This window comes from Pelodiscus sinensis, chromosome 4, assembly GCF_052426305.1.
Source record: "Pelodiscus sinensis isolate ZL-2025 chromosome 4, ASM5242630v1, whole genome shotgun sequence".
NCBI lineage: Eukaryota > Metazoa > Chordata > Testudines > Trionychidae > Pelodiscus > Pelodiscus sinensis.
Window position 1 is genome coordinate 67864469 of NC_143055.1, and position 23754 is coordinate 67888222.

At 40.4% G+C, this 23754-nt stretch overlaps 1 long non-coding RNA gene across 1 annotated transcript in view; it reads right to left on the reverse strand.

Annotated features, from left to right (window-relative positions):
- Positions 1 to 1016: 1016 nt before the first annotated feature.
- Positions 1017 to 23754, reverse strand: part of LOC142829625 (uncharacterized) — a 33446-nt gene continuing 10708 nt past the window's right edge. Inside the window, exons 3-5 of the long non-coding RNA XR_012904241.2 lie at positions 14621 to 14701; positions 11689 to 11817; positions 1017 to 2685 (exon numbers count right to left, since the gene is read on the reverse strand). This is a non-coding gene — a long non-coding RNA (uncharacterized LOC142829625). The remainder of the gene's footprint in view (positions 2686 to 11688; positions 11818 to 14620; positions 14702 to 23754) is intronic.

The window sequence follows — 23754 nt, forward strand, 5'->3', positions numbered from 1 at the left end:
GCTGCGTGACACAGAGACATCTATAGCCCCAGCAGCCAGCTACTTTGAGCGGCGCAAGGGAGTGCGGCAGTCAGGAAGCCTACCTGATGGTCCCAGTGGGCTGCTAGCCAGGAGCCACCTATAGTAAGCACTCCCCTAGCAGAGCCTGCACTTGGCACTCCATTCTCTCCCTCCACCCAACTCCCTGCCCCAGGTCACAGACCAAACCCCTGCTCTCCTCCTGTACTCCTGACCTAGGTCACACACCCCTCCTGCTCCAGGTCACAACTCAAACCCTTTGCACCCCTTCCTGCACCCCTCTCCTGGGTCAGAATCCTCACCTGCACCCATACCCCCTCCAGGATCCTGAACCCCTCCTACACCCAATCCCCTTTCCCAGTCACAACCCCTCCTTCACCCAAACTCCCTCTGACCCCACACCCCCTCCTACACCGCAGTTCCCTACCCCAAGCTCCCATCTGCACCCAACTTCCTTCCCAGACCCCATGCCTCTTTCAATAGCATAGAAGGTTGCAGTCCTTGACCACTTACCAAATTCTTGGTGTGCCCCCCCCCCATCAAAAATTATTGCCCACTCCTGCTCTAATATCCTCCAGCCATCATGGCTACAACACCAGTGCATACAACTTTTAACTTAGTTCTTCTGGGAAAAGGGAATTTTTTAATCTTCCAGGAAATATCTGGTGATAAGATAATTAAAGGCTGTATCCTTGACATTAAGAGTCATGTCTTTCAAACCCTTAGTCATGTGAGTTGGCCTTATCCCTATGTCTCATAGGAAACAGGTTTTGTAGGATTGTGCCTCTGTTATTGCACCCATGGATAATTGCTACATGGGAGCTAAGAGTTAAGTCAAGCATGAGAAAAGCATGCAACTAATTTAGATATGTACGAAGAACAAGATCTTATAACTAAAATGTCTAGAGACATATTTAGTGAATTGATAAATTTATTACGTGTACCAATCTGGTCTTAAAAGGTCAGGGTAAATCTATACAATCTGAGGTGGTAGACGTCTCAAAGTGGTCTTAATCATCATGGTAACTATGTGACAGAGCATTTGATGAAAGCTATACAAGTGTTGCATTGTGCCCAAACTGCAACTCCATGCCTTTAGCACAAACAGAACAAACAGATTTTTAGAGAGAATTCATGCCTTCAGGTACAGGCCATACTTCAAAAGTACATCCTTAGCACAAATCCTTCTGATGAAGTATGTGCAAGCAGAGTTCTTAAAAAGAATTTGTTTGAAGGAAAGACTACGCGGCCCAGCAGATTTACTATTTATTGTGCTTTCAGTTCATTCTTCCCACACTTCTACACAGATTTTACAGTAACATACACAATTATTTGAATCAGAAAGTAAATCTAGCTGAAATAAACGATAAGTGTACCCCCTATGCTTAATATTTGTTTGCATTGTTTTGTGGGGAATGGAGTGGTTATCTGATAGCAAATGTGTGGGTTTTTTCTCCGTGGATGATTTATATTGCTATGTGTCATTGACACTGTAGAAACACTTCAACAGCTAGCTAGCAGCTAACGGGTTGGATTTGCAAAGTTAGACTCAGGCAATTGTGTGCACACATTCATGTGTGCCCCACTTATTCTAAGTGCAAATACTCAATGTGCCTGTGCTAATTTGCACCAGATAAATTTGGTGCACAAATAACTGAAAATAACTTCCTGATCACTGGTGAATAGTTGCTAACTTCTCATTGTGAATGTACATATTGCCAAACAAAATATGCATTTTGTTTGCTTATTTATTTTAAATGTAATGGAGAAGCCACTGCTGTTCTTCCAGCTCCCAGTAACATTACAGCATATAATTCATTCTCCCTAAAACCACAGATTTTTTTCTGAAGGGGTGGGATGTAGAAGTAATCATCTTGTGAAGGGTTTATCCTTTTATGGTATGAGGAGCCGAGCTCACCTTTGGGCTGTGTCCAAGGGAAAAAATCTACAGAGAAGAAATGTAGCACTGGAAACACATTACTGGAAAGGCGTTAACATTAATAGCGTGTTGATCTAGCTTCTGTCTATTCTATGGCACTCATAAATTACCTTTCTCTCATCAAATTTAAGCAGCTCTTTTCTGTTCACTTTTTCATTGACTTCTCTGCTGCTTCAACACACAGTGAACAACACTCTTTTCCTCAAACACACTCTGTTCCTCCTCCTCCTTAGACAATTGCTCCTTCTTATTGCTTATTGCTTCCTATATTTTCACCTTAGTAACTGTGCCCCAGTTGAACTTCTCTACTCCACTGATTTCAGTTACTACCTTTATGCAAATCTGACTCTCCATATCTTATCTTCTTTGTAGGTGCTTATACCATGATCCGCCCAGTCCCCTGCCATGACTCCAGCACCTCCCAGGCCCTGCCCTGTGCCTCCCACACGCTGATCTGCACATCCTGCACCTCCCTCACACACATCCAGCCACATTCTCCAAGCCTTCCCACACCCGCATACAATCCAATGGGAATTAAACTGAATTAATTAAAGCAATAACTCTGATTTTCTGTTATTATATATATTTTACATTCCCAATATTTTACATTACAAATCCTCTTCAGCTTTTAGTTTTTACTTCTTGTCAGGTGGAATAGATTGACATCTGGTCTGATGTGGTCTAGCTGTACTGTCTGGGCCTCACTCAAAGGTCTATGGATCCCCTTGCTGAAATAAAGCAGTTTTACATTCAGTATATAAACTGAGATTGGGACAACCTCCCCCCCTCCCCCTTATTAGATTAGTCTGATGTGTCAGGTGCACAATTTACAGTAGAAAGTAAGTGAAAACAAATGCCTCCTAAGAAGATACACACATATCCCAAAGGTGGGTGGATTGTGATAGAACAGTACGTGCAAGAAATATAAGTTATAGTCACTCTTGAGAGCATAGTATAGTTTTCTAAAAACTAGAGAAAGCATGTGGAGCACCAATTAGTTGGCTCTGCCAGTGTCTCAGCATGAATTGGCAAGAAGTCTTGTAACGGCAGGGGAAAAATACCTGCTAAAAACTAACCGTAGGTCATGACCCAAAGATTAAGAATCACTAACTTAGAACTTTGAAATTCCCTACTGCCATGTTTGTGGGTTTAGTTTGTACTTTGCACAATGAAATACAAACTATTGGCTACACAGGTTGTACCTCCCTAAACTGGGACTCTCTGGCCCAGCAATATAGGATCACAGAGCCCAGGAACAGGGAGGTCTGGTGGCAGAGCAGCAGCACATCAGGCAGGGAGCTCTGGCCGTGGTGGCTGGAGGTGCCAGGGTCAGCAGAGATCATGGAGCTCTAGCCCTGATCTCGGCCAGGGAGCCCTAGCCCCTGCCCTAGCTGTGGTGTAGAGCTCTGGCCCCAGCTGCAGAAAACCAGCCTTGGCCAGGGAACTCTGCCCCCCCCCCCCCCCCCCAGCAATGGGGCCGGCTGCAGCTAGAGAATTCCATCCACGGGGAGCCACTGCTGGGCAGGCAGCAGGGAGGCTGAGGGTGGAGCCCAGCAGGGCAGAGCCCCAGCCCAAGGGCAGCAGGACAGCACAGGCCCTGAAGAGAGGCCGGCTGGGAGGCCAGTGACAGGTGACCTCACCTGATCCAGCAAATCCCCAGTCCTGAGGGTGCCAAGCCAGGGAGTTCCAACCTTAGTAGAAGGTATATTAATGTATTTTCCCTTTATGTCAGTTAATCATACAATTTTGTGCTACAGCTAGTAGGAAATGCATTCTCTGTAGCCTTTATTATGTAAAATAGCTTTGCTGTACATATGGGCTGTGTCTTAGCATAGTACACAAAAGGGGGGGAAGTTTACACTTTATAATGCTGCAACAAATGATTAGTTTCACTTGCATTGCTTGTGCTTCCTGTGTTAGCTGGACTGTAGTATTATCTCATTTTAGTTTTAGAAAAACTTTAGGACAACAATTAAGAGAGCATGTAGAAGAATTTTCAGCTACAATAACTTCTTTTCATTCATGTTTGCTTTGAACCACCATCCTCTGAAAGCAGACTCCTGTGAGTCAAGTTTATAGTCAATCAAAAAAAAAGTGGGGGGTACTTTACTTTACCATTTTAATTGTAGGACAGAGGCCTTTAACTTTCCATGAGGCTATAGTAAGAGAATTTCTGCTGAGCAGAACTTCCTTGAACCTAGTAATCAGAGCCACAGGATATGTGTTAATTGCCCCTGACATGCAGAATTATCTGCAGTTACCCAAGCTAATAGCATCACTGCAGACATATTATTTTTCCAAAAACAAGGATTATGTACAAATTAAATTACCAAAAATTGACTCTCATTCAAATGTCATAGGACTGACTTAAAGTCTGCAAAAGCAAGAAGAATCAGCGCCAAGGCTGAAACGCTGTCCTTAACTTACCCTATTGTAACTCTACCCTTCTGTGTCGCAGTACAAACTGTATTGCAAGTGAAATCACCCCTTGTTTATAGATTCCTGTTGTACCAAGCCATAACGGGTTGGTGAAACATGAAGTTTCCACCTTAATTCTGAATGTCCTTGCTTCTCCTTGCTGAAGTCAATAATTTCAATGTTATGTATGACTTTCCTCAATACCATGCAGCACAAAAGAAAAGAGCAAGAAAAAAGAGAAAAGGACAATTTTGTTGAGTCTTGAAGAAATGTCTAAGTCGAATTGGAATTGGAATTATTTGTCACAGTTGACAAAGGTTGAATAATTCCTAAATCATTAATTTAATACATTTCTATTTATTATTGTAATTTATCCCACAAAATAAGTCATCATTTAAATATAGTCACTATTATTTGATAGTTTCTGCAAATGATTTCTTTTTCTGTAGCTTGTTTCAGGCAGATTGTTGGAAGTATTCAGAATTCAAAAGACAAAATTTGAGTTGTTTTAATTGGAGTCAAATCACATGCTAGGAATGACTATACTGATGATGAGTAGCAACTACTGTTCCTAATTGGCTAAGAACTGTGAACCTCTGCTCTTTTTGTTACTCTTTCTCAATTGTCCACCCCAGCTCTTTTTCTCACCCTTATATAGCCTTGTCTTTTAGACGGTGGGTATGTCTACACTAGCCCCCTAGATCAATCTAAGGAGGCTAATGAGGGCGACCAAAATTGCAAATGAAGCGTGGGATTTAAATATACCGTGCTTGATTTGCATGTTCCCGGCTGGTCGCCATTTTAGAAATTTACTAGCCCAAAGTAACTGCCCGCATCTACATGCGGCAGTGAAAGAGGATTCCGAAATAAAGCCTTAACTCAAATTAGCTGGTAAACCTCATTGCAGGAGGAATACCAGGTAGATTGATCTAGGGGGCTAGTGTAGACATATCCTAAGTTCTTTAGGTCAGGACAACCATTTTCTAAACTTTTGTACAGAATCTAGCATAACAGAGCCCTGACTTTGCATCATCTTTAGGTGTTACTGCCATATAAATGTTGAATAATAATGTGCTCTAACTGGATGAGCATTACTCTCAATGCTAAATTTGACATTCAAATTCAAAGTATGCTTTCCATGCATATTCTATAAAACTTACTGAAAATGTTCCATTTTAACACATTTTGTTAATAACAAATTCATTATTAGAATAGTCACTGAAAGGCTGAAATTGAACTCTGCACAGCAAGTATTTTGAATGTCTGTGAATCGTTAAAGTCCTCTGGAGCAGCATTACTTTCGTGCACAATGAACAAAAGGGGAGTTAATACCGTTGAAATGAATTCATTTTATAACCAGAATGAATATTCATAGGGTGTTTTTGTCAATAATAGTCCAGCTCTAATGATAGTTATGGTGATTCTGCTGGCAGGCTGTTTATACCAAGTTTTTTCTCTCATACTATAGATCTGTTAATAGCAGACCATTGGTTTAATGGCATTTTCTTTTACTGCCGGGCCACATTGAGGAAATAACTGCTCCATTCCCCCCACCCCCCCCACCCCCCATTCATGCCAGTGGCTAATGAACATATTAGGACACAAAATAAATTGTAAAAACTACAGTTATTCTTTACTGAGCAAACTATGATTGCTCCAGCACAGATAATCCAGAGTGAAGTGAGGGCAAAGGGAAGCACATCCAGTTCACGTGACACTATGCCAGCATAGTAACTCTAGCCACTGCCACTCAACCATTACAGTTGATTACTCCACACCCAAGAATGCTTCTGCATCTGAAAAGTCGTAATTTAACCCAAAGTATTCATGCATCAGATCAGATATATTTTTTCATTTCTCTTGTTTTAGGGCTCTCGTCTGCAATGCTCATTGCTGTCAATGCAGGGGCTGTCCTCCGCACCTCACAGGATAAGACACTTAGCTTAAAATAAATTAAACTCTGAAAAGATGTCAAAGGGAAATGAAAATTAAAAAAAAAACCCTAAGGCCAGGTCTGCACAATAAACTTACATTAGTACAACTACATCACTGGCGCAATGCAGTTTTTCTGAGCTGACCCCCAGTGAAGATAGCACTATGTCAACAGGAGAGCTTCTCCGATCAACATAGCTACTGTATCTCACAGAGGTGGATTAACTGCACTGTTGGGAAAAGCTCTTCTCTTGGCATATTAGCGATTTCACTGAAATTGACTGGGTACAGTGGTTTCAAATCAACACAGGCAACTGCAGCTATGTAAGTGTACACTGCCCCATGTTGAAGTCTTGTCAAATAGCTACTGTAAACCCACAAAAGCAAATCCATTCGGTCATAGGGTTGAAATAGCATTCTTATTTTGTTCCATTGTTCTTAACTGTCCCAACATATATGGTGGGTTACATAATGCAAATGTTATTAGTTTTGCAGTATCTAGCCATATAATATAATATACATATAACCATATAATATACAATCCCACAAGGAAGATAGTATCATATATAGTGGCTATAATATCAAGCCTGAAGTCTGAATTTCCTGTTGTTGCTGTGTGGGCTGGTGTCTGATGTACTAGTTTGATTTAACAACAGGTGTTAAGAGAAGAAAAAATGTCAGCCAAATAACTTTCTTCTGTTAGCACAGCTGTGGATGCCAGACAGACTACACTTCCTTAAACAAAATGCAGGTAAAATGGATGTCAAGGTGTATCCTCTTTTTTTAAAGGATAGAAGATCTTCAGTTAAGCTAGGAAATGGCTATCAGATCTTTAACAACAAAAACAAAGACCACTTTCTGAGATCCATGCCGTAAGAGCCTGATTGTGTTGTTTGGCCAAAAACCCAAAATGTTTATTAGAACCCAAGGCTCAGATTTGCTTCACCAAATTTCATGACATTTTTTAATTTGATGATTATGGTCTGGGCTGAAAACTCTGACAAATACAAACTATTGTAGTGTCAGGTGAACTAGATGTGCTTCTCTTTGCTCTCTCCACACTCAGGATTAGCTGTACTGGGGCAGCCATAGTTTGGTCACTGAAGAGTAACTGTAGTTTGTACAATTTATTTTGTGTCCCAGTAAGAGAAACACAAAGGTTTCACCTACTTTCCAACTCAGAGCTGGTATAATTGATGACTGTCCACTGAGATTTACTTATGAGATTTGAGAATTCACACTGACTCAAAATTCAAAATGAAGCCAAGGGTGCATAGTCATGCAAACCACAAAAGATTCCATACTAACTTCTGTGAAGTAAATTCAGTCAATTTCATTCAAATGTACTCTGTAATCAGCAGGAAGAACCCAGCTCCTACCCTCATTCTTTCTTGCCCTCCTTCCCACATCCTTTTTCTTCTTACCCTCCTAGCCTCTCTATCATGCCTTCATCTTCTTCTCTTCCTTCAGTATCTTTCATCTCTTTCTTCTGCTTTCTCCCATATCTTCCATACACTAAGACACAGTTGTTCTTGCCACTCCCTCACAGTTCCTTCCCTCTTCATATTCATATCTCCCTTATCCTTTCTGATCACAGAGCTGGCTGGCCTGTCAACTCTGCATGCCACTGCCTCCTGTTGTTTCTAGTCTTTCCTGCCAAAGACTATGCAGAGCAAGCCACAAACCAGAGTAGAAAGTGGTTGCCCCTGGAAACAATATAGTAAAGAATCAAATACTGTAATTGGTTTAGCATCATAAAACAGCACTTTACAGAACAGAGATGAGTCTCCATTTTCAACAGAGGGAAAGCCCCTTTCAAATATAATAGGTGAGTGTCTGAGTATCACTTTAGGTTGATTTGTTGTTCATTTCCCTAAACTACTCAGACCTTAGTCCTGAGCCTCAATGGCCTAAAGATCAATCAGATCTTAGTGGTAGCAAAGGGCTCCCCAATCTCCACTCATGTCCCAAAACTTGTGGCTATTACCCCATGTGTTTGAACTTATACTCTTTCAATCAGATTCTTAGCTTTGGTCTTCTACAGATCAGAAAAATACAAATAGCTGGCAATCAAAAATGAAACCAGCTCAGTCTACAACCTTTGACTGTTGTCTTCATGTTCTTTGCAGTCAAATTTCATAGACCTGTAGCCAGCTTTGTTTTCTATTTAGATTTATGATACTGTATATATGACACACACTGATTCTATTTAATAAGCCCAGTACCGAACACCATGCAGTAGAAAGTGGAGTGGGTTACAAAGCAAAGTGAATAGCACTGGAAGGCATAAGCAATTACTGAAAAGGTTTCCAGACATAAAGCAAATTTATGGCACCCTGTTTCAAACTATAACTTCCACTATCAATTAGTTCTGTTCAATTGTGTCATCAAAACTCAGGCAAAAGGCAACTGGAATAAAATGATGTTTACATTTTACCAGTGTTTTATATTCAATTAAACATTTTTGCTGCTATTTACATAGTTGAATGGCACTACATTTACACCATGCAATCTTATGTTATTTTTATGTAAATATTTATTTAAAGGCAGACATAAGTTCAAATTAGTTGTGAAAGAGCCACTAAAATAAAATAAACTTGCATTTATTGTTAAATACAAATTATTCCAGAACGTAAGCAGCAACCCTGTTAAAATACAAAAAGAAAAGCAAACAGTATTAAACCAAGGTGAGCAAATTGAAGGAAAACTAGCATGCAAGTTTGCTTTTTTTTTTAAATAATCCCAATTTGCTTGATTTTATCAGGTGAGGGTAAACTTAATTTAAATTCATTGAAGGTTAACTCAAGCATCCTAAATAGAATAGTGGGTTAGAGCACATGTGGGTACCTGAATTTATGTTTCAGCATAAAAACTAGAAGCAAAATTTGGCCTCCAAATTTTAATTCTAGTACATTCCATAAAGGAAACAATTTGATTCTTCCATCCTGCTTTCTACCACAAAACCTCTGGCAAAGCCTATACCCCCTCACCAGCTAGCCAAATTCTACATGAATTAAAAGTAAACCAAAAAAAGAAAGAATGGAAAAGCACAAAATTAGGTTTTATGAAACTTTCCTTCACTCGTGTTTGCCTGACATCCTGTTTGTATAATGCAAAGTTGTACCTAATATAAATTAGACTGTAAACACTACAGAGTAGTGATTATCTTTATTCCCTCTTCAATTTTCTTCAGGATCTCTTAAAATGTTATATATAAATATTCAATCATAACAGGCAAAATCTTTAGAAACGTGGAGCATTTACAAATTCCCCTCAAGTCAATGTTAGTTGCAGGTGCTCAGCAACAAAAACAAAAACTTGAAAGTCTCACTGAGTTGTGCTTCCTTACAAACTTAAACCCAGATCCTGTTCATCTGAAGATTTGATGACAGACAAGTGTTTGAAACAAAGCAGTGGACCAATTTCAAAGCAACATGGCCCTGATTTTCATATTTCCAAATTAAAAACTGTCAATGTGGAGTTAAAGATGAAAGTACATCTCACTAATTTAGGTATTACAAGTGTTGTAATTATAGAAAAAAAAACCTCTGTTTTTTTCCTTTAATGCAGCGATGAGGAACCTAAGGCCCAGAGGCCATATGCATTCCCTGGCTTGCCTGGATCTGGCCCCTGAGACTCAGGGGACCCTCAGAATTGGGGAGCCTGCGCTGGCACTCTAGTCTTCCCACCACCCCATTGCAGGGCTGGAGCACACACACTCTATGGCTATGTCTAGACTGCAAGCCTCTTTCGAAAGAGCCTCTTTCGAAAGAGAGCGTCTAGACTGCACGTGGAACTTTCGAAAGAGCAAGCCGCTTTTTCAAAAGAAAGCACCCAGTGAGTCTGGATGCTCTCTTTCGAAGAAGCCCTATTTACATTCAAGAACGCCTTCTTTCGAAAGAAGCACTTTCGAAAGCAGGCGTTCTTCCTCGTGAATTGAGGTTTATCGCCGTCGAAAGAAAAGCCGCATTCTTTCGATTTAATTTTGAAAGAACGCGGCTGCAGTCTAGACGCAGGTGAAGTTTTTTCGGAAAAAGGCTACTTTTCCTGAAAAAAACCCTGAGTCTGGACACAGCCCCTCAGGCTGGGCCCCCTTAGACTCTGGTGTGCAAGGAAAATGTGGGAAGTGTCTTTCTCCTTTTCAGCTGGGGGCCACCTCAGTGAGCGTTTGTTTTGTTTTTTCCTTCTGACCTGTGTGTGGATTTTTCTGTAGGTCAGCAGCCCCCTACCCAAATAAGGTTCCCCACCTCTTCTGTAGTGTTTAAAAAAAAGTCATTTAAAGATTAAAAGAAATCCAGGTAGAACAGTTAAAGCACCCAGACAGCCTTAACTTTTCCCAAACAAAAATCTAACGAGACTTTAAAAATCAGTTTAATATAATCTGGGACCATGAACACTTTTACACACTGATCATACTCTCCTGGTAATTTCAGGGTGGAGTAAAAGTTGTTTGGGTACACTAACTGCACATTTCCATACTTTAATATTCTTGGAGGTTTTGTAAGATTCACATTCCCTCTGACAGCGTAGGGAGCCACACTCAACCCTGAGGGCAGGTTGGCTTCCCTCCCTTTGGGAACTTTGGGAGGCAGTGGGTATTTTATACTTTCTATCCTAAACCCACTAAGTAGAGTCATGCTGGGGGAAAAACTAAACCATATGTGAAATGAACCCAGCAGGTCTGAATAAGTCCTGAATGTCCCTTAAGATGCCCTCAAAGAATTATTTATTTTAAAGATGAAAGCATGGGCCCATCCCCACCTCCAGCTTCACCCCTTCTGCTGAGGTCCCATCCTCTCCCCCCATGAGTACGAACCCCATGAGAGTGGAGAGGGTGGGTACACCCTCGCCCCAGCCGCAAAACACCTGGGATGGGGGGAGGGTGCATGCTTGCCCCAGCCTCTCCATCCTCAGAGCACTGGGGAGAGAGGAAGGCACACACCTCTAGCCTCCTTCCCTCCAGACCACGGGAACGGTAGGTGCTGGAGACAGCAACACTCCACCCCAGGTTGCCTACAGCAGGTGTTCTGGGGGCAGATTGTGAGCAGAGCCATGTCTGGTGGTTTGGGAAGGCAAAGTCTTTCCCCACATAGGCTACCAGACACCCCTGGATGAAGGCCTATTAAAGTGGTGCGTAGGCCTTCTGCTAGGCCTCTGCATGGGACTAATTCTACCTCTCAAGACTAGCAGGGCGTTAGGTGATCTCAGTCTGCCATCAAGAGTCTGTCACACTGTCGCTAGTGACTCTGATAGAGAAGTGTAACTGAACAACTACTGAATTAGAAAATATACAAAAATTGCCATTAAAGAAAGAGTAATAGAGGAAGAGGCCCATCACATAGCCCTAACTACAGAAGAAGGATAATGATTGATCTTCTCACCATTCAGCAGTACCAGCGAAGCTACGAACATATATTGTTTTTACTCCTCTAGGAGTTATTTATTGGACAGAGGGAGGGCGGATAGCACTTCCTTTGAAGTCAAACATCTTGCTTGGATAAGCAGATATGCTGCATGAAATGAAAGTAATAAAAGAACAAAATGCTTTATTAAATCTTCTTTATCACAATAGTGTGTTCCAATAGCATGATCTAATTAAAGACGTATATGAACCTCTTTTCATCTGAGGATTAGTTCAGAGGCCTTCATTTATTCTGAAACATATACATTGCTGAAGAGTTTCCAAGATTTCCAATGATGTATTCTTCCCATTTTGTGAACTAGGTATATAGCTACTTCCCGAGGGTCTGTTTTTACGGGAATAAACGATGATTGTGGCTTATAAAGAAAAGATTATGTGGGGCTTTTTTATTATTTCTATGGGAAATACTCTGATGATTCATTAAATACAATAAAACTTCATCATTTGTCAGAACCCTCTGTGATACAGAAAGATGGGGGGGTAGAGTTCTATATCATTCCCAATAAACAAAGGGTTAACCTCAACTCGGCTTTTTCTTCTAATTGGATAGTTGCTCAGGGGAAGAGCTATAAAAGCAGCTGCTTGGAAGACACAAGAAGGTGAATATCTGAGGAAACCCAAGGATCATAAAGACCAGGTGGAACCCCAAGAAAGAGAGCTTTTTTGCTTATTTTCTCCTTGTACTAGCTATTTTACTTTTTTCCTATAAATACTAATCCTTAAGGGAAAAATCTTGCTGGTTAAGCAGAAAAAAACAGCTTCATTCCATGGTCTACACCCTCTTATCCCCCTATTATGCACTCTTGGCTTAGTTCTCTGGACATGCACCATTTACACTGAAAGATCTCACCTTATCTGTATTTCCCTTTGTACTCCAGCAAATGGGTTTTATTGTATTAGGAACAGAAAATGAATACAAGATTAAATCCTCAATAAGAATACGGTTACTGATATATTGTAAAACTGTTAATTGTCTGTTGGTTGCAGTTTTCTAAGAGGTAGAATTCGTTAACTTAACAAAGAACGCCAGTCATTGCTGTCTGCTTCAGAAACATTACTGAAGTTATTTGAGCAGTAGGCCTGGAAAATTTGTAGCTCACCAAGGACTGATGCTGCAAGGTGAACTAACCGCTCCCTTTCAGGTTCTTAGCAGATTGCAAGATCTGCTGCCAAACAAATTAGTATGAATTTTGTGTTAAAGGACTTGATGCATTTTTGGAAACTCATGCAGTTGCTGGTCAATTTTTCATTAAGCTAGAGTGGTTAGCTCTGGTCATTTCTTGCCAGGAAACAAATCTATTCAACTGGCAGAGTATCATGCATTAACTTATTGAATCATTCAGTTTTACTATTGGGGTACTTTTTCAATGTGTCTAATACAGTACTTTCCTATTAATTCTTAATATACTTTTGTTTTGGGTTGTTGCGGGTTTGTATTAATTTAGTCCTCCTGTTTATTCCCATGCAGATTAGTTTTTCAGGAGAACAGTAAGGGTTCTTTAACTTCTTTTGAGCAAAGTTTAGTTACCATGTTTGTACTCACAACTGTCTACATTCTTGTTGCAGGCTTTACTAGCAATCTTTAAACTTCCCATAAGTCCTCAGTCTTTCCTTTGTGAGAATGCACTAAACTATTGATACAAAAGGAAAATTTCTGACCTACAAACACTTTTGTAACTATTGATGTTAAATATTCATGTTCTTTGCTCTCATTAAACTCTCTCAATGGATTCTTTGTGATTGTAGATTATATTTTGTCTGAAGGTACATCAGAGCTCAATTTTGGCAAACTTCAGGGCCTTTTGATGACCATTGTTAAGATTTTATTTTAAAACAAGAAATGAAGCTATATTATTATTAACTTCTCTAGTTTAAAGAACTTTTTTTTTTGTAGTGATACAACAGTCCCAGGTTCTGGTGCAATTGGGGCTGTTACACATTTTTAAATAAATACTGTGGATGAGAGGTTAGATAGAGACTAAGTAAAGTAGTAGTAACTTTTCCAGAGGAAAAACAAAGAAAGGGGCATACTGAAGACCAAAGAAGGGATACATTTCGGGAGGGAAAAATCTTTACTTAGATTTTTAAAAGGTCTTTTCACCTTGTAATAAAATTCCAATTCAAGCTACATAAAAATTAACCTTTCCTTGGTTCACTAAATGATCCAAAAATAATGCCTACATTAAGGTAGGAAGCAAAATCATTCCAATAAAGAATAAAAGAATCAGCATGAGCTGAAGTGGACTCTTGATGGTAACCACTACATAATAATTCTTCTGATCATTTAAAAAAAAATCTGGAAATTATCTTGATAGACTAATGTTCATATGAATAGCAAGTTCAACTTCACTGGGGACAGTTACACACAACAGTTGTAATGGATTTTTCTCACCACTGATCAGAAGGTTGCAATAGTACCAGTTGGTTAATATATTTTGGAGCAGATGTCATTCCAGTTTGTCAGATCCTTAAAACTACACAACTTGCTCCAAAAACTGAAAACCTGCCACCTCCGTTTCTGCAGCCTCACTCTCACAACCCCAACCTTCTGCCTCTACCCCCTCCCATCTCCTACTGCTCAAACATCTCATCCCCAGCTCCATTGGCTTACAGGCATCAACTGTTTTCTTCAACTGGGTCACCAGAAAAAAACTTGAAAACCACTGGCTAGGGCACCTCTTATCCTTTCCTTTGATGCTACTACTGCCCTAGTCCAAGGCCAGGCACCAGGTTCTGCTGCTCTCATTTCAGATTGCCCTGCCTGGTAACTTTTCACCTCACAAGCCCAGGATGAAAAGCTCTGTAATTAGAGGTTTTATAAAAGCCAAATAGAGGAAGAAGAGAAGGATCTCTCCTTCTGCTTTTAATAAAGGAAGGGGAGTTATACTCACCTTTACTTTCAGCCCCACATTCAGACAAGGCACAGTCAAAAGCCCAGTGAAGTCAATGAGATTTCCTTTTCCTTACATGGTCTTTGGATCAAGCACATATTACACACTAAAATTAGGAGGAAACCTATGATATCTCTCATCTGTGCAACTATTTTATTTTTGTTTGTACAAATATAGTTCTGTCTTTACAAAGATGCAGATACAGTTTAAGCCATCATTTATAGGGAAAACCTGCAGCCTATTGCAGGTGATGCTTTTCCTCAGTATTTAAAAAAAATCTTGAAATTAACAAACAAGTTTTTGATCCACAGAGGTTTTTCTTTTAAATCGTTGTTTCCTGCATCATTTATTGCATTCTTTGATCTTCGGCTGTTCATGCAAATCTATGTCATCTTTCTTGGGCCTTGTAGATAAATGTAGCCTAATAACTACACAGCTATAGCTTTGGTAACATAGATAACTATCATGCATTGTATAACATGCAATTTGTTATTCAGTTGTGAATAACCACAAAGCTACTTTTTTTAATACTCTATATAAGACCACTTTATTGTTCACAACATTTGAAGGATAACACTTGTGGTTCTGCTGTGACTCTAAAGCAAACATAAAAACCAAAAAGGCATGAATTAGATTTTTATATTGCCTATTTCAATCACATAAGACAAAGAATATATAGTTTTCTAGGCCAACTATGTGACTTTTTTCTGACCATTGGATCGGATCCTGCATTCCTTATGCTTACAAAAATCCAGCTGATTTCAATGGAAGTTTTGTCCATATTGAGATAGGCTAGGTCCCCTCAAATAATTACACTTACCACTTACATGAAAGTTTTAAATTTCCAATTCCCTTCGTGGACAATAGTCCATAAAACCATGTAGAATAGATAAGTATACATTACTACCCTGCAAAGTAATTTAAAGTAATAAAATATGTAACACTAGCCTGTATTACTTTACAGGTATGGAAACCAATGTAGAGAGGTTAAGACACAGTGGCTGTGTCTAGACTGCATCCCTTTTCCGTAAAAGGGATGCAAATTAGACACATCGCAATTGCAAATGAAGCGGGGATTTAAATCCCCCCCGCTTCATTTGCATAAAAATGGCTGCCACTTTTTTCCGGCTCGGGGCTTTGCCGGAAAAAAGCGCCAGTCTAGACACGGATCTTTCGGAAAATAAAGCCTTTTACGAAAGATCCCTTATTCCTCTTAAAATAAGGAATAAGGGATCTTTCGGAAAAGGCTTTATTTTCCAAAAGATCTGCGTCTAGACTGGCGCGTTTTTCCGGCAAGGCCCGAGCCGGAAAAAAGCGGCAGCCATTTTTATGCAAATGAAGCGGAGGGGGATTTAAATCCACGCTTCATTTGCAATTGCGATGTGTCTAATTTGCATCCCTTTTACGGAAAAGGGATGAAGTCTAGACACAGCCAGTGAGTGAAACCCTAGCCCCAATGACATAATTATTTTTTTCAATTGACATCAGTGGGGCCAGGATTTCACACAGAAAGGCAGGGTTGGGGATATTAATGTAACAGGTTTCACTAGATAAATGCCCTTACACAATTAATGTTGTCTTGAGAAATCAAGAGCAAAAGTAAGTTACAGTTTGGAAGTTTTTCTCGTGTTGATTAAACTTTCTAAGAGTGAATGACTAGAACCTAAAAAATTATTTTAAAATTTCTTTTATATTAAAAAACCGCTCCGAATATTTATGTGGAGCACAAAGAATCACCCAGCTTTTTAATCATGTCATTGATTACAGTCGTTTGTTTTGGGCTTTACTCAATTAATCAAGGAGGCTATTTCAATTAGATTCAATTAAACATAATTAAGGTCTTTCATCTTTTGCCTCATTAATCATTCCTATCACTATAAGTGATCTCTCTCAAAAGTATGGTGTATATAATTAGAGATTAATTCTCTCCAATAAATGCTTCTTTAAAGCAGCCTAATACTAGACACAGCCATTCCAATTTTCACTGATCCAGTTGACAAGACTTCTCATTTATTCTTTTATCCTTCTTATATTTTCAGATTGCTTTTTCTAGGTCCCAATTTTGCAAAGACAATTTATATGATTATTTCTAAGTAGTCCAAGTAGTCCAACTGAAGTCTCAGGGGGAGTTTTGCAACTAATTTAAATGTGGATAGGGTCTCATCCAGAATATGTAGGTTTTTTTAACAAATATGCATGTGTTAAAGTTTTTTCAATATTGTAGCATCTTTCATTATATGTTGACATTGGGGCATTAAATATTTTCTTATGTTTACTTTAAAAAAAACCTTGAATTTCTCAGTTTAGGCCTTATAACCCATATTTTAAAAGTATTTCAGCATTGCTTGCTCAGCATCACAATGTCTAAACTGATTTAGCAGCCTAAACCTCATTTTATGCCAGGAGTTAGGCACTTAGGAGTCTAAATCCCATCAACAATAGGTATTGTGATGCTGAGTGCAGCAACCACTAAATATCTTTATAAATGTGGGCCTAAATTACTATATTAATGTTGAAAATATTAACAGTAATACCTATAATAGATCCATGTAGCAACTCAAATATTGAAGCTATTCATTTGACATAGAGTGATTGACTACGTCACTCAAAAAATATATTGTAATAGCCTTCAGTTGCTATGCCCAGAGTCTCTTGGCAATTACATAATTAAATTGTCATCTAGATCCCTGTCCTACTACCTCATATTCTCACTGAACTCACTGGTTTGGGGGGCATGTCCTTTCTTAGCATTGGTCCCGCCAGTGATAACTGGTAAGAGCGCTTAAATCCGAACATTGAGTTGTCCACATAAAAACAAATGATCTGTCAACAATTGGTATTTGCATACAATGTATGATCCATTTAACCATAAGAAGCAAATGCAAATACAAAATGTAACTATAGGGATGGGCAAAGCTCCAGAGGCTTGATATTCAGGATGAGTTCAGACAGTTCTCCAGTGCTTCCAAAACTCATTTTCACTCCTTGGACCTTCTTGGAAGTAGAAAATTTTACAAGAAACAGGCTCTTTCTCATAAGATTTCTGATTCATATGCTCTTAGTCCCAGTTGCAAATGATATGAGAACACTTTTTCTTGGGTTATGTGTCTTTTTCCAGTCCAGAATCCAAAAGAACAAAAGAACACACACACAAAACGAGAATGTGTTTAATTATTTAGGTGTGGTTACTTAGGCGTGGTTCTGAACGCTGGCACAGGTTCAAGGGTGGTTTCTTATTTTGCTGGACCCAATTCACATCACCTAATTCTAAAAACTTCACTTTGCTATGGAAGTTTCTGTTTTGTGTCTTTAAATGTGAGCATAATTATTTAATTTTAAACAATATTTAGCCATGTTGGAAGTTTTCAGAAGTAATCATGGAGTAGTCTGTTGCCTAGACTGCACACTTGCTGGAATCTGGAGGCAAGGTGTGGGGATAAGAGTCCCCTTTACACTTGCTTAATCCTCTGCATGATTAGGAAGGCAGAGAATGGCCAGAACTGTGGCTCCATCCCTCTGTACTCACCAGCCATTACCATTAAAGCAAAAGGCAGGAATTACTATAATATACTGCTGGCACAGAGCAGAGCAACTTCCTTTACTATCCTTTGTGATGGTATCCTAGGAACACAAGTTAGCCCTGTGTGGCTCTTTGTTATGTTCTGCTGTCTTAATTACCTTTACACTTGTGATAGCACTCTGGGGATGCCCCACCCCCTGCCTCTTCATCACAATCTTAATTGCTAAATGGGGTGCCCCATATGCCCCTTCCTGTCCCTCTGGAAGGCCCTCCCTGGACCCTTTCTCTTACAAGTACCAGTGGCCTATGCTTTCGCATTACCATAAGGTAGTATGTAATGTGTGTGTGTGCCTTCTATCTTTGCCAGCCTTCTGCTTCAGGATTAGTATATACTCATGTCATTTGGATAGCTTTCCATTCAGCTTCTATTATGCTTTCTATTTTATCCTTAGTCTCTCTCATCAACTCATGCCCTGGGGACTCTAGTCCAACACTTGTCTTGTTATGTTATTCAGGCCTTTTCTCTGGGTATGTCCTAGCCATGTCCATTTTTGTTCCATAATGTGTCATCCTATCTTTTTCTGTTTTGTCCTCCTCTGGAGTTCTATATCAGTGATTTTTTTCTGGCCATCTGATATTGGAGATTTGTCTAAGGCAAGTTATGAAACCTTGGAGTGTAGATAGCAAAATCTTAATAAGTCTTTAAGATTCAGCACCATATAGCGAGACCAACTTCACAATATTATTGTTACATATTCTAAGTTTCATTTGAAGGGTAAGATTTTTGCTTTTCCAGAGTGGCTTTAGGGTTATAACGGCATGTCTAGCTTTCACTATTCTGACTTGAATGTCTTTATCTATTTCACTCATTATACCTACAATGCTGCTAAAATATGTGAACTATCAGACCGCTATGTCAGTCTCCGAAAGTGTTTTTTGTATTTCTTTTATGTATTGATTCTCATGATTTCAGTTTTCTCTGTGTTCATTTTCAACCTTACTAATTGTGCATAGGTATAGAGATCATTTATTTTGGCTTGCATGTGTTTGTGGATATAGGATAGCAAGTTGATATCATATGCAAAGTCAAAGTCCTTTGACATCTCGGTGAAAGTCTATTGTATGGTCCTTGATTATTCTGCAGTCCTTCTCATTAGACAAACTTGTTCCAGTAAAATGATAATGGGAGATATAAGACATCCTTGTGTAATGCCTGTAGTAAACTTGAATGTCTAGTCTGTTCACTATTATGTCTTACTTAGTATATCATATTTTCATGAAACTTTGAATGATGTTCACAAATTTCTTAAAGATTCCATAGTGGCATAGCAACTTCCACAAACCTGTTTTATGCGCTGCATCAAAGCCTTTTTGGAAATCTATAAAATTCACATAAAGTAGTGACTGCCATTCAATAGACAGTTATACGATGATAAGCAGGGTAGTATTTGATCTATTCATGATTTCTCTTTCCTCAATACTTGTTGCAACCTTGAATCTAGCACTTCCTTTCTTCTGTCTTGAATAATTTGTGTAAATACCTTACTTGGGATAGATAGCAATTGAATTCCCCTCCAGTTTTTACACTGACTGAGGTCGGCTTTCTTTGGCAGCTTCACTATGTGACCCTTTCTCCACTTGTTTTGGTATTTTTCTTCTTTCCATATGTTTTGTAAAATACTTATCAAAATGACTACTATGTTTTCTAATAAGAGACTGTGTTGGAATGTTATTCACATCTGATGCCTTTCCATTTTTCAACTGATTGCCTGCTTTCTTTACTTCTACTGCTGAAAATTAGGATATCGTCTCCTTCCTGTATACTGGGGGATTGGCCCCTAACTCACTATTCAGTAGTTATTTAAAGTACTGCTTCCACATATTTAATAGTTCTAATATATTTGGGTATGTCTACACTAGCTCGTTAGTTCGAGTTAGGTAGGGTAATGAGGGCAAGCGGAGTTGCAAATGAAGCCCGGGATTTAAATATCCTGGGCTTCATTTGCATGTTCCCGGGCGCCGTCATTTTTAAATCCCCCCTCAGTCCAAACTCCGTTTCCATTGTTACCTCATGAGGAGTAACGGTAGTTCGAATTAGGATCTTTAATTGGAACTACCTACTCCATGATGCGTATAGCTGTGGGCACGGAGTTCAGACTGAGGAGGATTTAAAAATGGCGGCACCCGGGAACATGCAAATGAAGCCCGGGATATTTAAATCCCAGGCTTCATTTGCAACTCTGCTTGCCCTCATTACCCTACCTAGCTCAAACTAACAAGTTAGTGTAGATGTACCCTTGGTTGTTAAGTTGCCTTCATTATATTGAATTGGTAGACTGATATTTATTTTTCTTCCTGACAACTACCTAATAATCTTGTACCATGTGTCTTTATGTTATTTTTTGCAACAGTGGTCTGTACATCTGTTGCCATTTAATCTAAAAAGTCTTGTTTGTTTTTCCTCACAATTTTTTGTACTCTTTGTTCTTCACAGCATATTTCTCCTCGAGTCACGTGTCTATGTTCTTGTTCATGACTGATTTAATTTCAGTTTGGCTTTGCAACTTTCTTCCATTTTCTGCCATGCTTCCTTAGATCACTATTTGTTGTGATATTTCATTCTGAATCCCAGCACTTCTTCACAAGCTTTAGTAGAAGTTTCCATTATCCATGTCCATTTACCTTCTATTGTCATTTTTGAGAACCTCATATCTAGTGTCGAGTATCAGAGGGGTAGCCGTGTTAGTCTGATTCTGCAAAAGCGGCGAGGAGTCCTGTGGCACCTTAGAGACTAACCGAAGTGTTGGAGCATAAGCTTTCGTGGGAAAAGACCCACTTTGTCAGAGGCATGTAGTGGAAATTTCTAGAGTCAGTTATAAATATGCAGGCCAGAATCAGGCTAGAGATGACGAGGTGGATCCAATCAGGGAGGATGAGGCCCACTTCTAGTAGCTGATCTGGAGATGTGAATACCAAGAGAGGAGAAGCTGCTTTTGTAGCTATCTAGCCATTCACAGTCTTTGTTTAATCCTGAGTGTCAAATTTGATTGTGTCAAACTTGCAGATGAACTGTAGCTCAGCAGTTTCTCTTGAAGTCTGGTCCTGAAGGTTTTTTGCTGCAGGATGGCTACCTTTATATCTGCAATTGTGTGTCCAGGGAGATTGAAGTGTTCCCCTACAGGTTTTTGTATATTGCCATTCCTAATATCTGATTTGTGTCCATTTATTCTTTTACGCAGGGACTGTCCAGTTTGGCCGATGTATATAGCAGAGGGGCATTGTTGGCACATGATGGCATATATTACGTTAGTAGATGTGCAGGAGAATGTACCAGTGACAGTGTGGCTGATCTGGTTAGGTCCTGTGGTGGTGTTGCTGGTGTATATATGTGGGCAGTGTTGGCACCGAGGTTTGTTGCATGGATTGGTTCCTGAGTTACAGTTATTATGGTGCGGTGTATAGTTGCTGGTGAGAATATGCTTCAGGTTGGCGGGTTGTCTGTGGGCGAGGATTGGCCTGCCTCCCAAGGCCTGTGAAAGTGAGGGATCATTGTCCAGGATGGGTTGTAGTTCACTAATGATGTGTTGGAGAGGTTTTAGCTGAGGACTGTAGGTGATGGCCAGTGGTGTTCTGTTGGTTTCTTTCTTGGGCTTGTCCTGTAGCAGGAGGCTTCTGGGTACACATCTGGCTCTGTTAATCTGTCTCTTCACTTCCTCGTGTGGGTATCATAGTTTACAGAATGCTTGTTGAAGATCTTGTAGGTGTAGGTCTCTGTCTGAGGGGTTGGAGCATATGCAGTTGTACCTCAGTGCTTGGCTGTAAACAATAAATCGTGTGGTGTGTCCGGGATGGAAGCTGGAGGCATGCAGGTAAGCATAGCGGTCGGTAGGCTTTCGGTATAGGGTGGTGTTTATGTGACTGTCACTTATTTGCACTGTGGTGTCCAGGAAATGGACCTCCCATGTAGACTGGTCCATGCTAAGCTTGATGGTGGGGTGGAAGCTGTTGAAATCGTGGTAAAATTCTTCCAGAGTGTCCTTCCCATGGGTCCAGATGATGAAGATTTCATTGATGTAGCGTAGGTAGAGAAGGGGCGTAAGTGGACGAGAGCTGAGGAAGCGTTGTTCCAGGTCAGCCATAAAAATGTTGGCATATTGAGGGGCCATACAGGTGCCCATAGCAATGCCACTGGTCTGGAGGTATATATTGTCACCAAATCTGAAATAGTTGTGTGTGAGGATAAAGTCGCAGAGCTCAGCCACCAGTTGTGCTGTGGCATCATCAGGGATACTGTTCCTGACAGCTTGTATTCCATCTACATGTGGGATGTTTGTGTAGAGAGCCTTTATATCCATGGTGGCTAGGATGGTGGCTAGAAGTAGGTCTTTGCCCACGAAAGCTTATGCTCCAGCACTTCTGTTAGTCTATAAGATGCCACAGGACTCCTTGTCATATCTAGTATACTTTTCAATATCAGTAGAGGGGCCAAAAGCAATGTAGTAAAATAAAGAGACAGAAAAATATATTAAACTATTCCACAGTAGGTTTGTGAGTTTGTAAAGTGGCAGTAAATGAAAAGCAGTTGGACAACTTTTAAGGAGGGTCTCATGGGGGAAAAAACACGATCATGTAATTAAAGACTGTATCACAGTGCATACAGTGTTTGAATTAAGGTTCCATAAGAAATATGAACTCCGATTTCTTAATTTCCAATTGCTTGACTCTGCTACCTAAATAACAATATTTTAATGATTATATATGTAATTATTAATAGAACATATTAAAATTGACCAAAATGTTAATTCCTAGTGACAAAAATGTGGAACATTACATTAATTTAACTCTTCTGTTATTCTGAAGTCGATCAACACCCTTCAGAAATTCACAGGTATGTGTAGTTCTGAAATGTATTCAGAGAGAGTGATTTTCCACACAATGTACAGGCAGTCCCCGACTTACGCGGATCCGACTTATCTCGGATCTGCACTTACGAACGGGACTTTTCTCGCCCCGGAGCTCACGGGCGGCGGGTCACCACCCGTGTCCTCCAGGGCAAGAAAAGCTTCTCCTGGTCTCCCTGGTCTGCTGGGGGGGGTCCAGCAAAGCCGCTGGACCCCCCCCCCCCAGCCGACCAGGGACACCCGAGCAAAGCCGCCCAGGTGGCGGCTTTGCTCGGGTGTCCCTGGTCTGCTGGGGGGGTCCAGCGGCTTTGCTGGACCCCCCCAGCAGACCAGGGAGACAGGAGCAAAGCCGCACAGGCGGCATTCCGCCGCCTGTGCGGCTTTGCTCTGGTCTCCCTGGTCTGCTGGGGGAAGGGGGCGCAGCTAGTGCGTCCCCCCCAGCAGACCAGGCTTTTGTCGCGGGACGCCTCAGGTAGAGCAGCTGGGGTGCTGTTGGGTTGGTCCTGTGGGAACCTACTGGGCAGCGCCCCAGCTGTTCTGTCCCAGGCTCCAGATTCAGCAGCTGTTGAAACTGATCAGGCTGATTCCAGGAAGCTGGGGGCAGAGCAACTTTGCCTCCGGCTTCCTGTAGTCAGCCCCTGGTCAGTTTCAGTGACAGCAGCTGAATCTGGAGCCAGTTCCGACTTACATACAAATTCAACTTAAGAACAAAC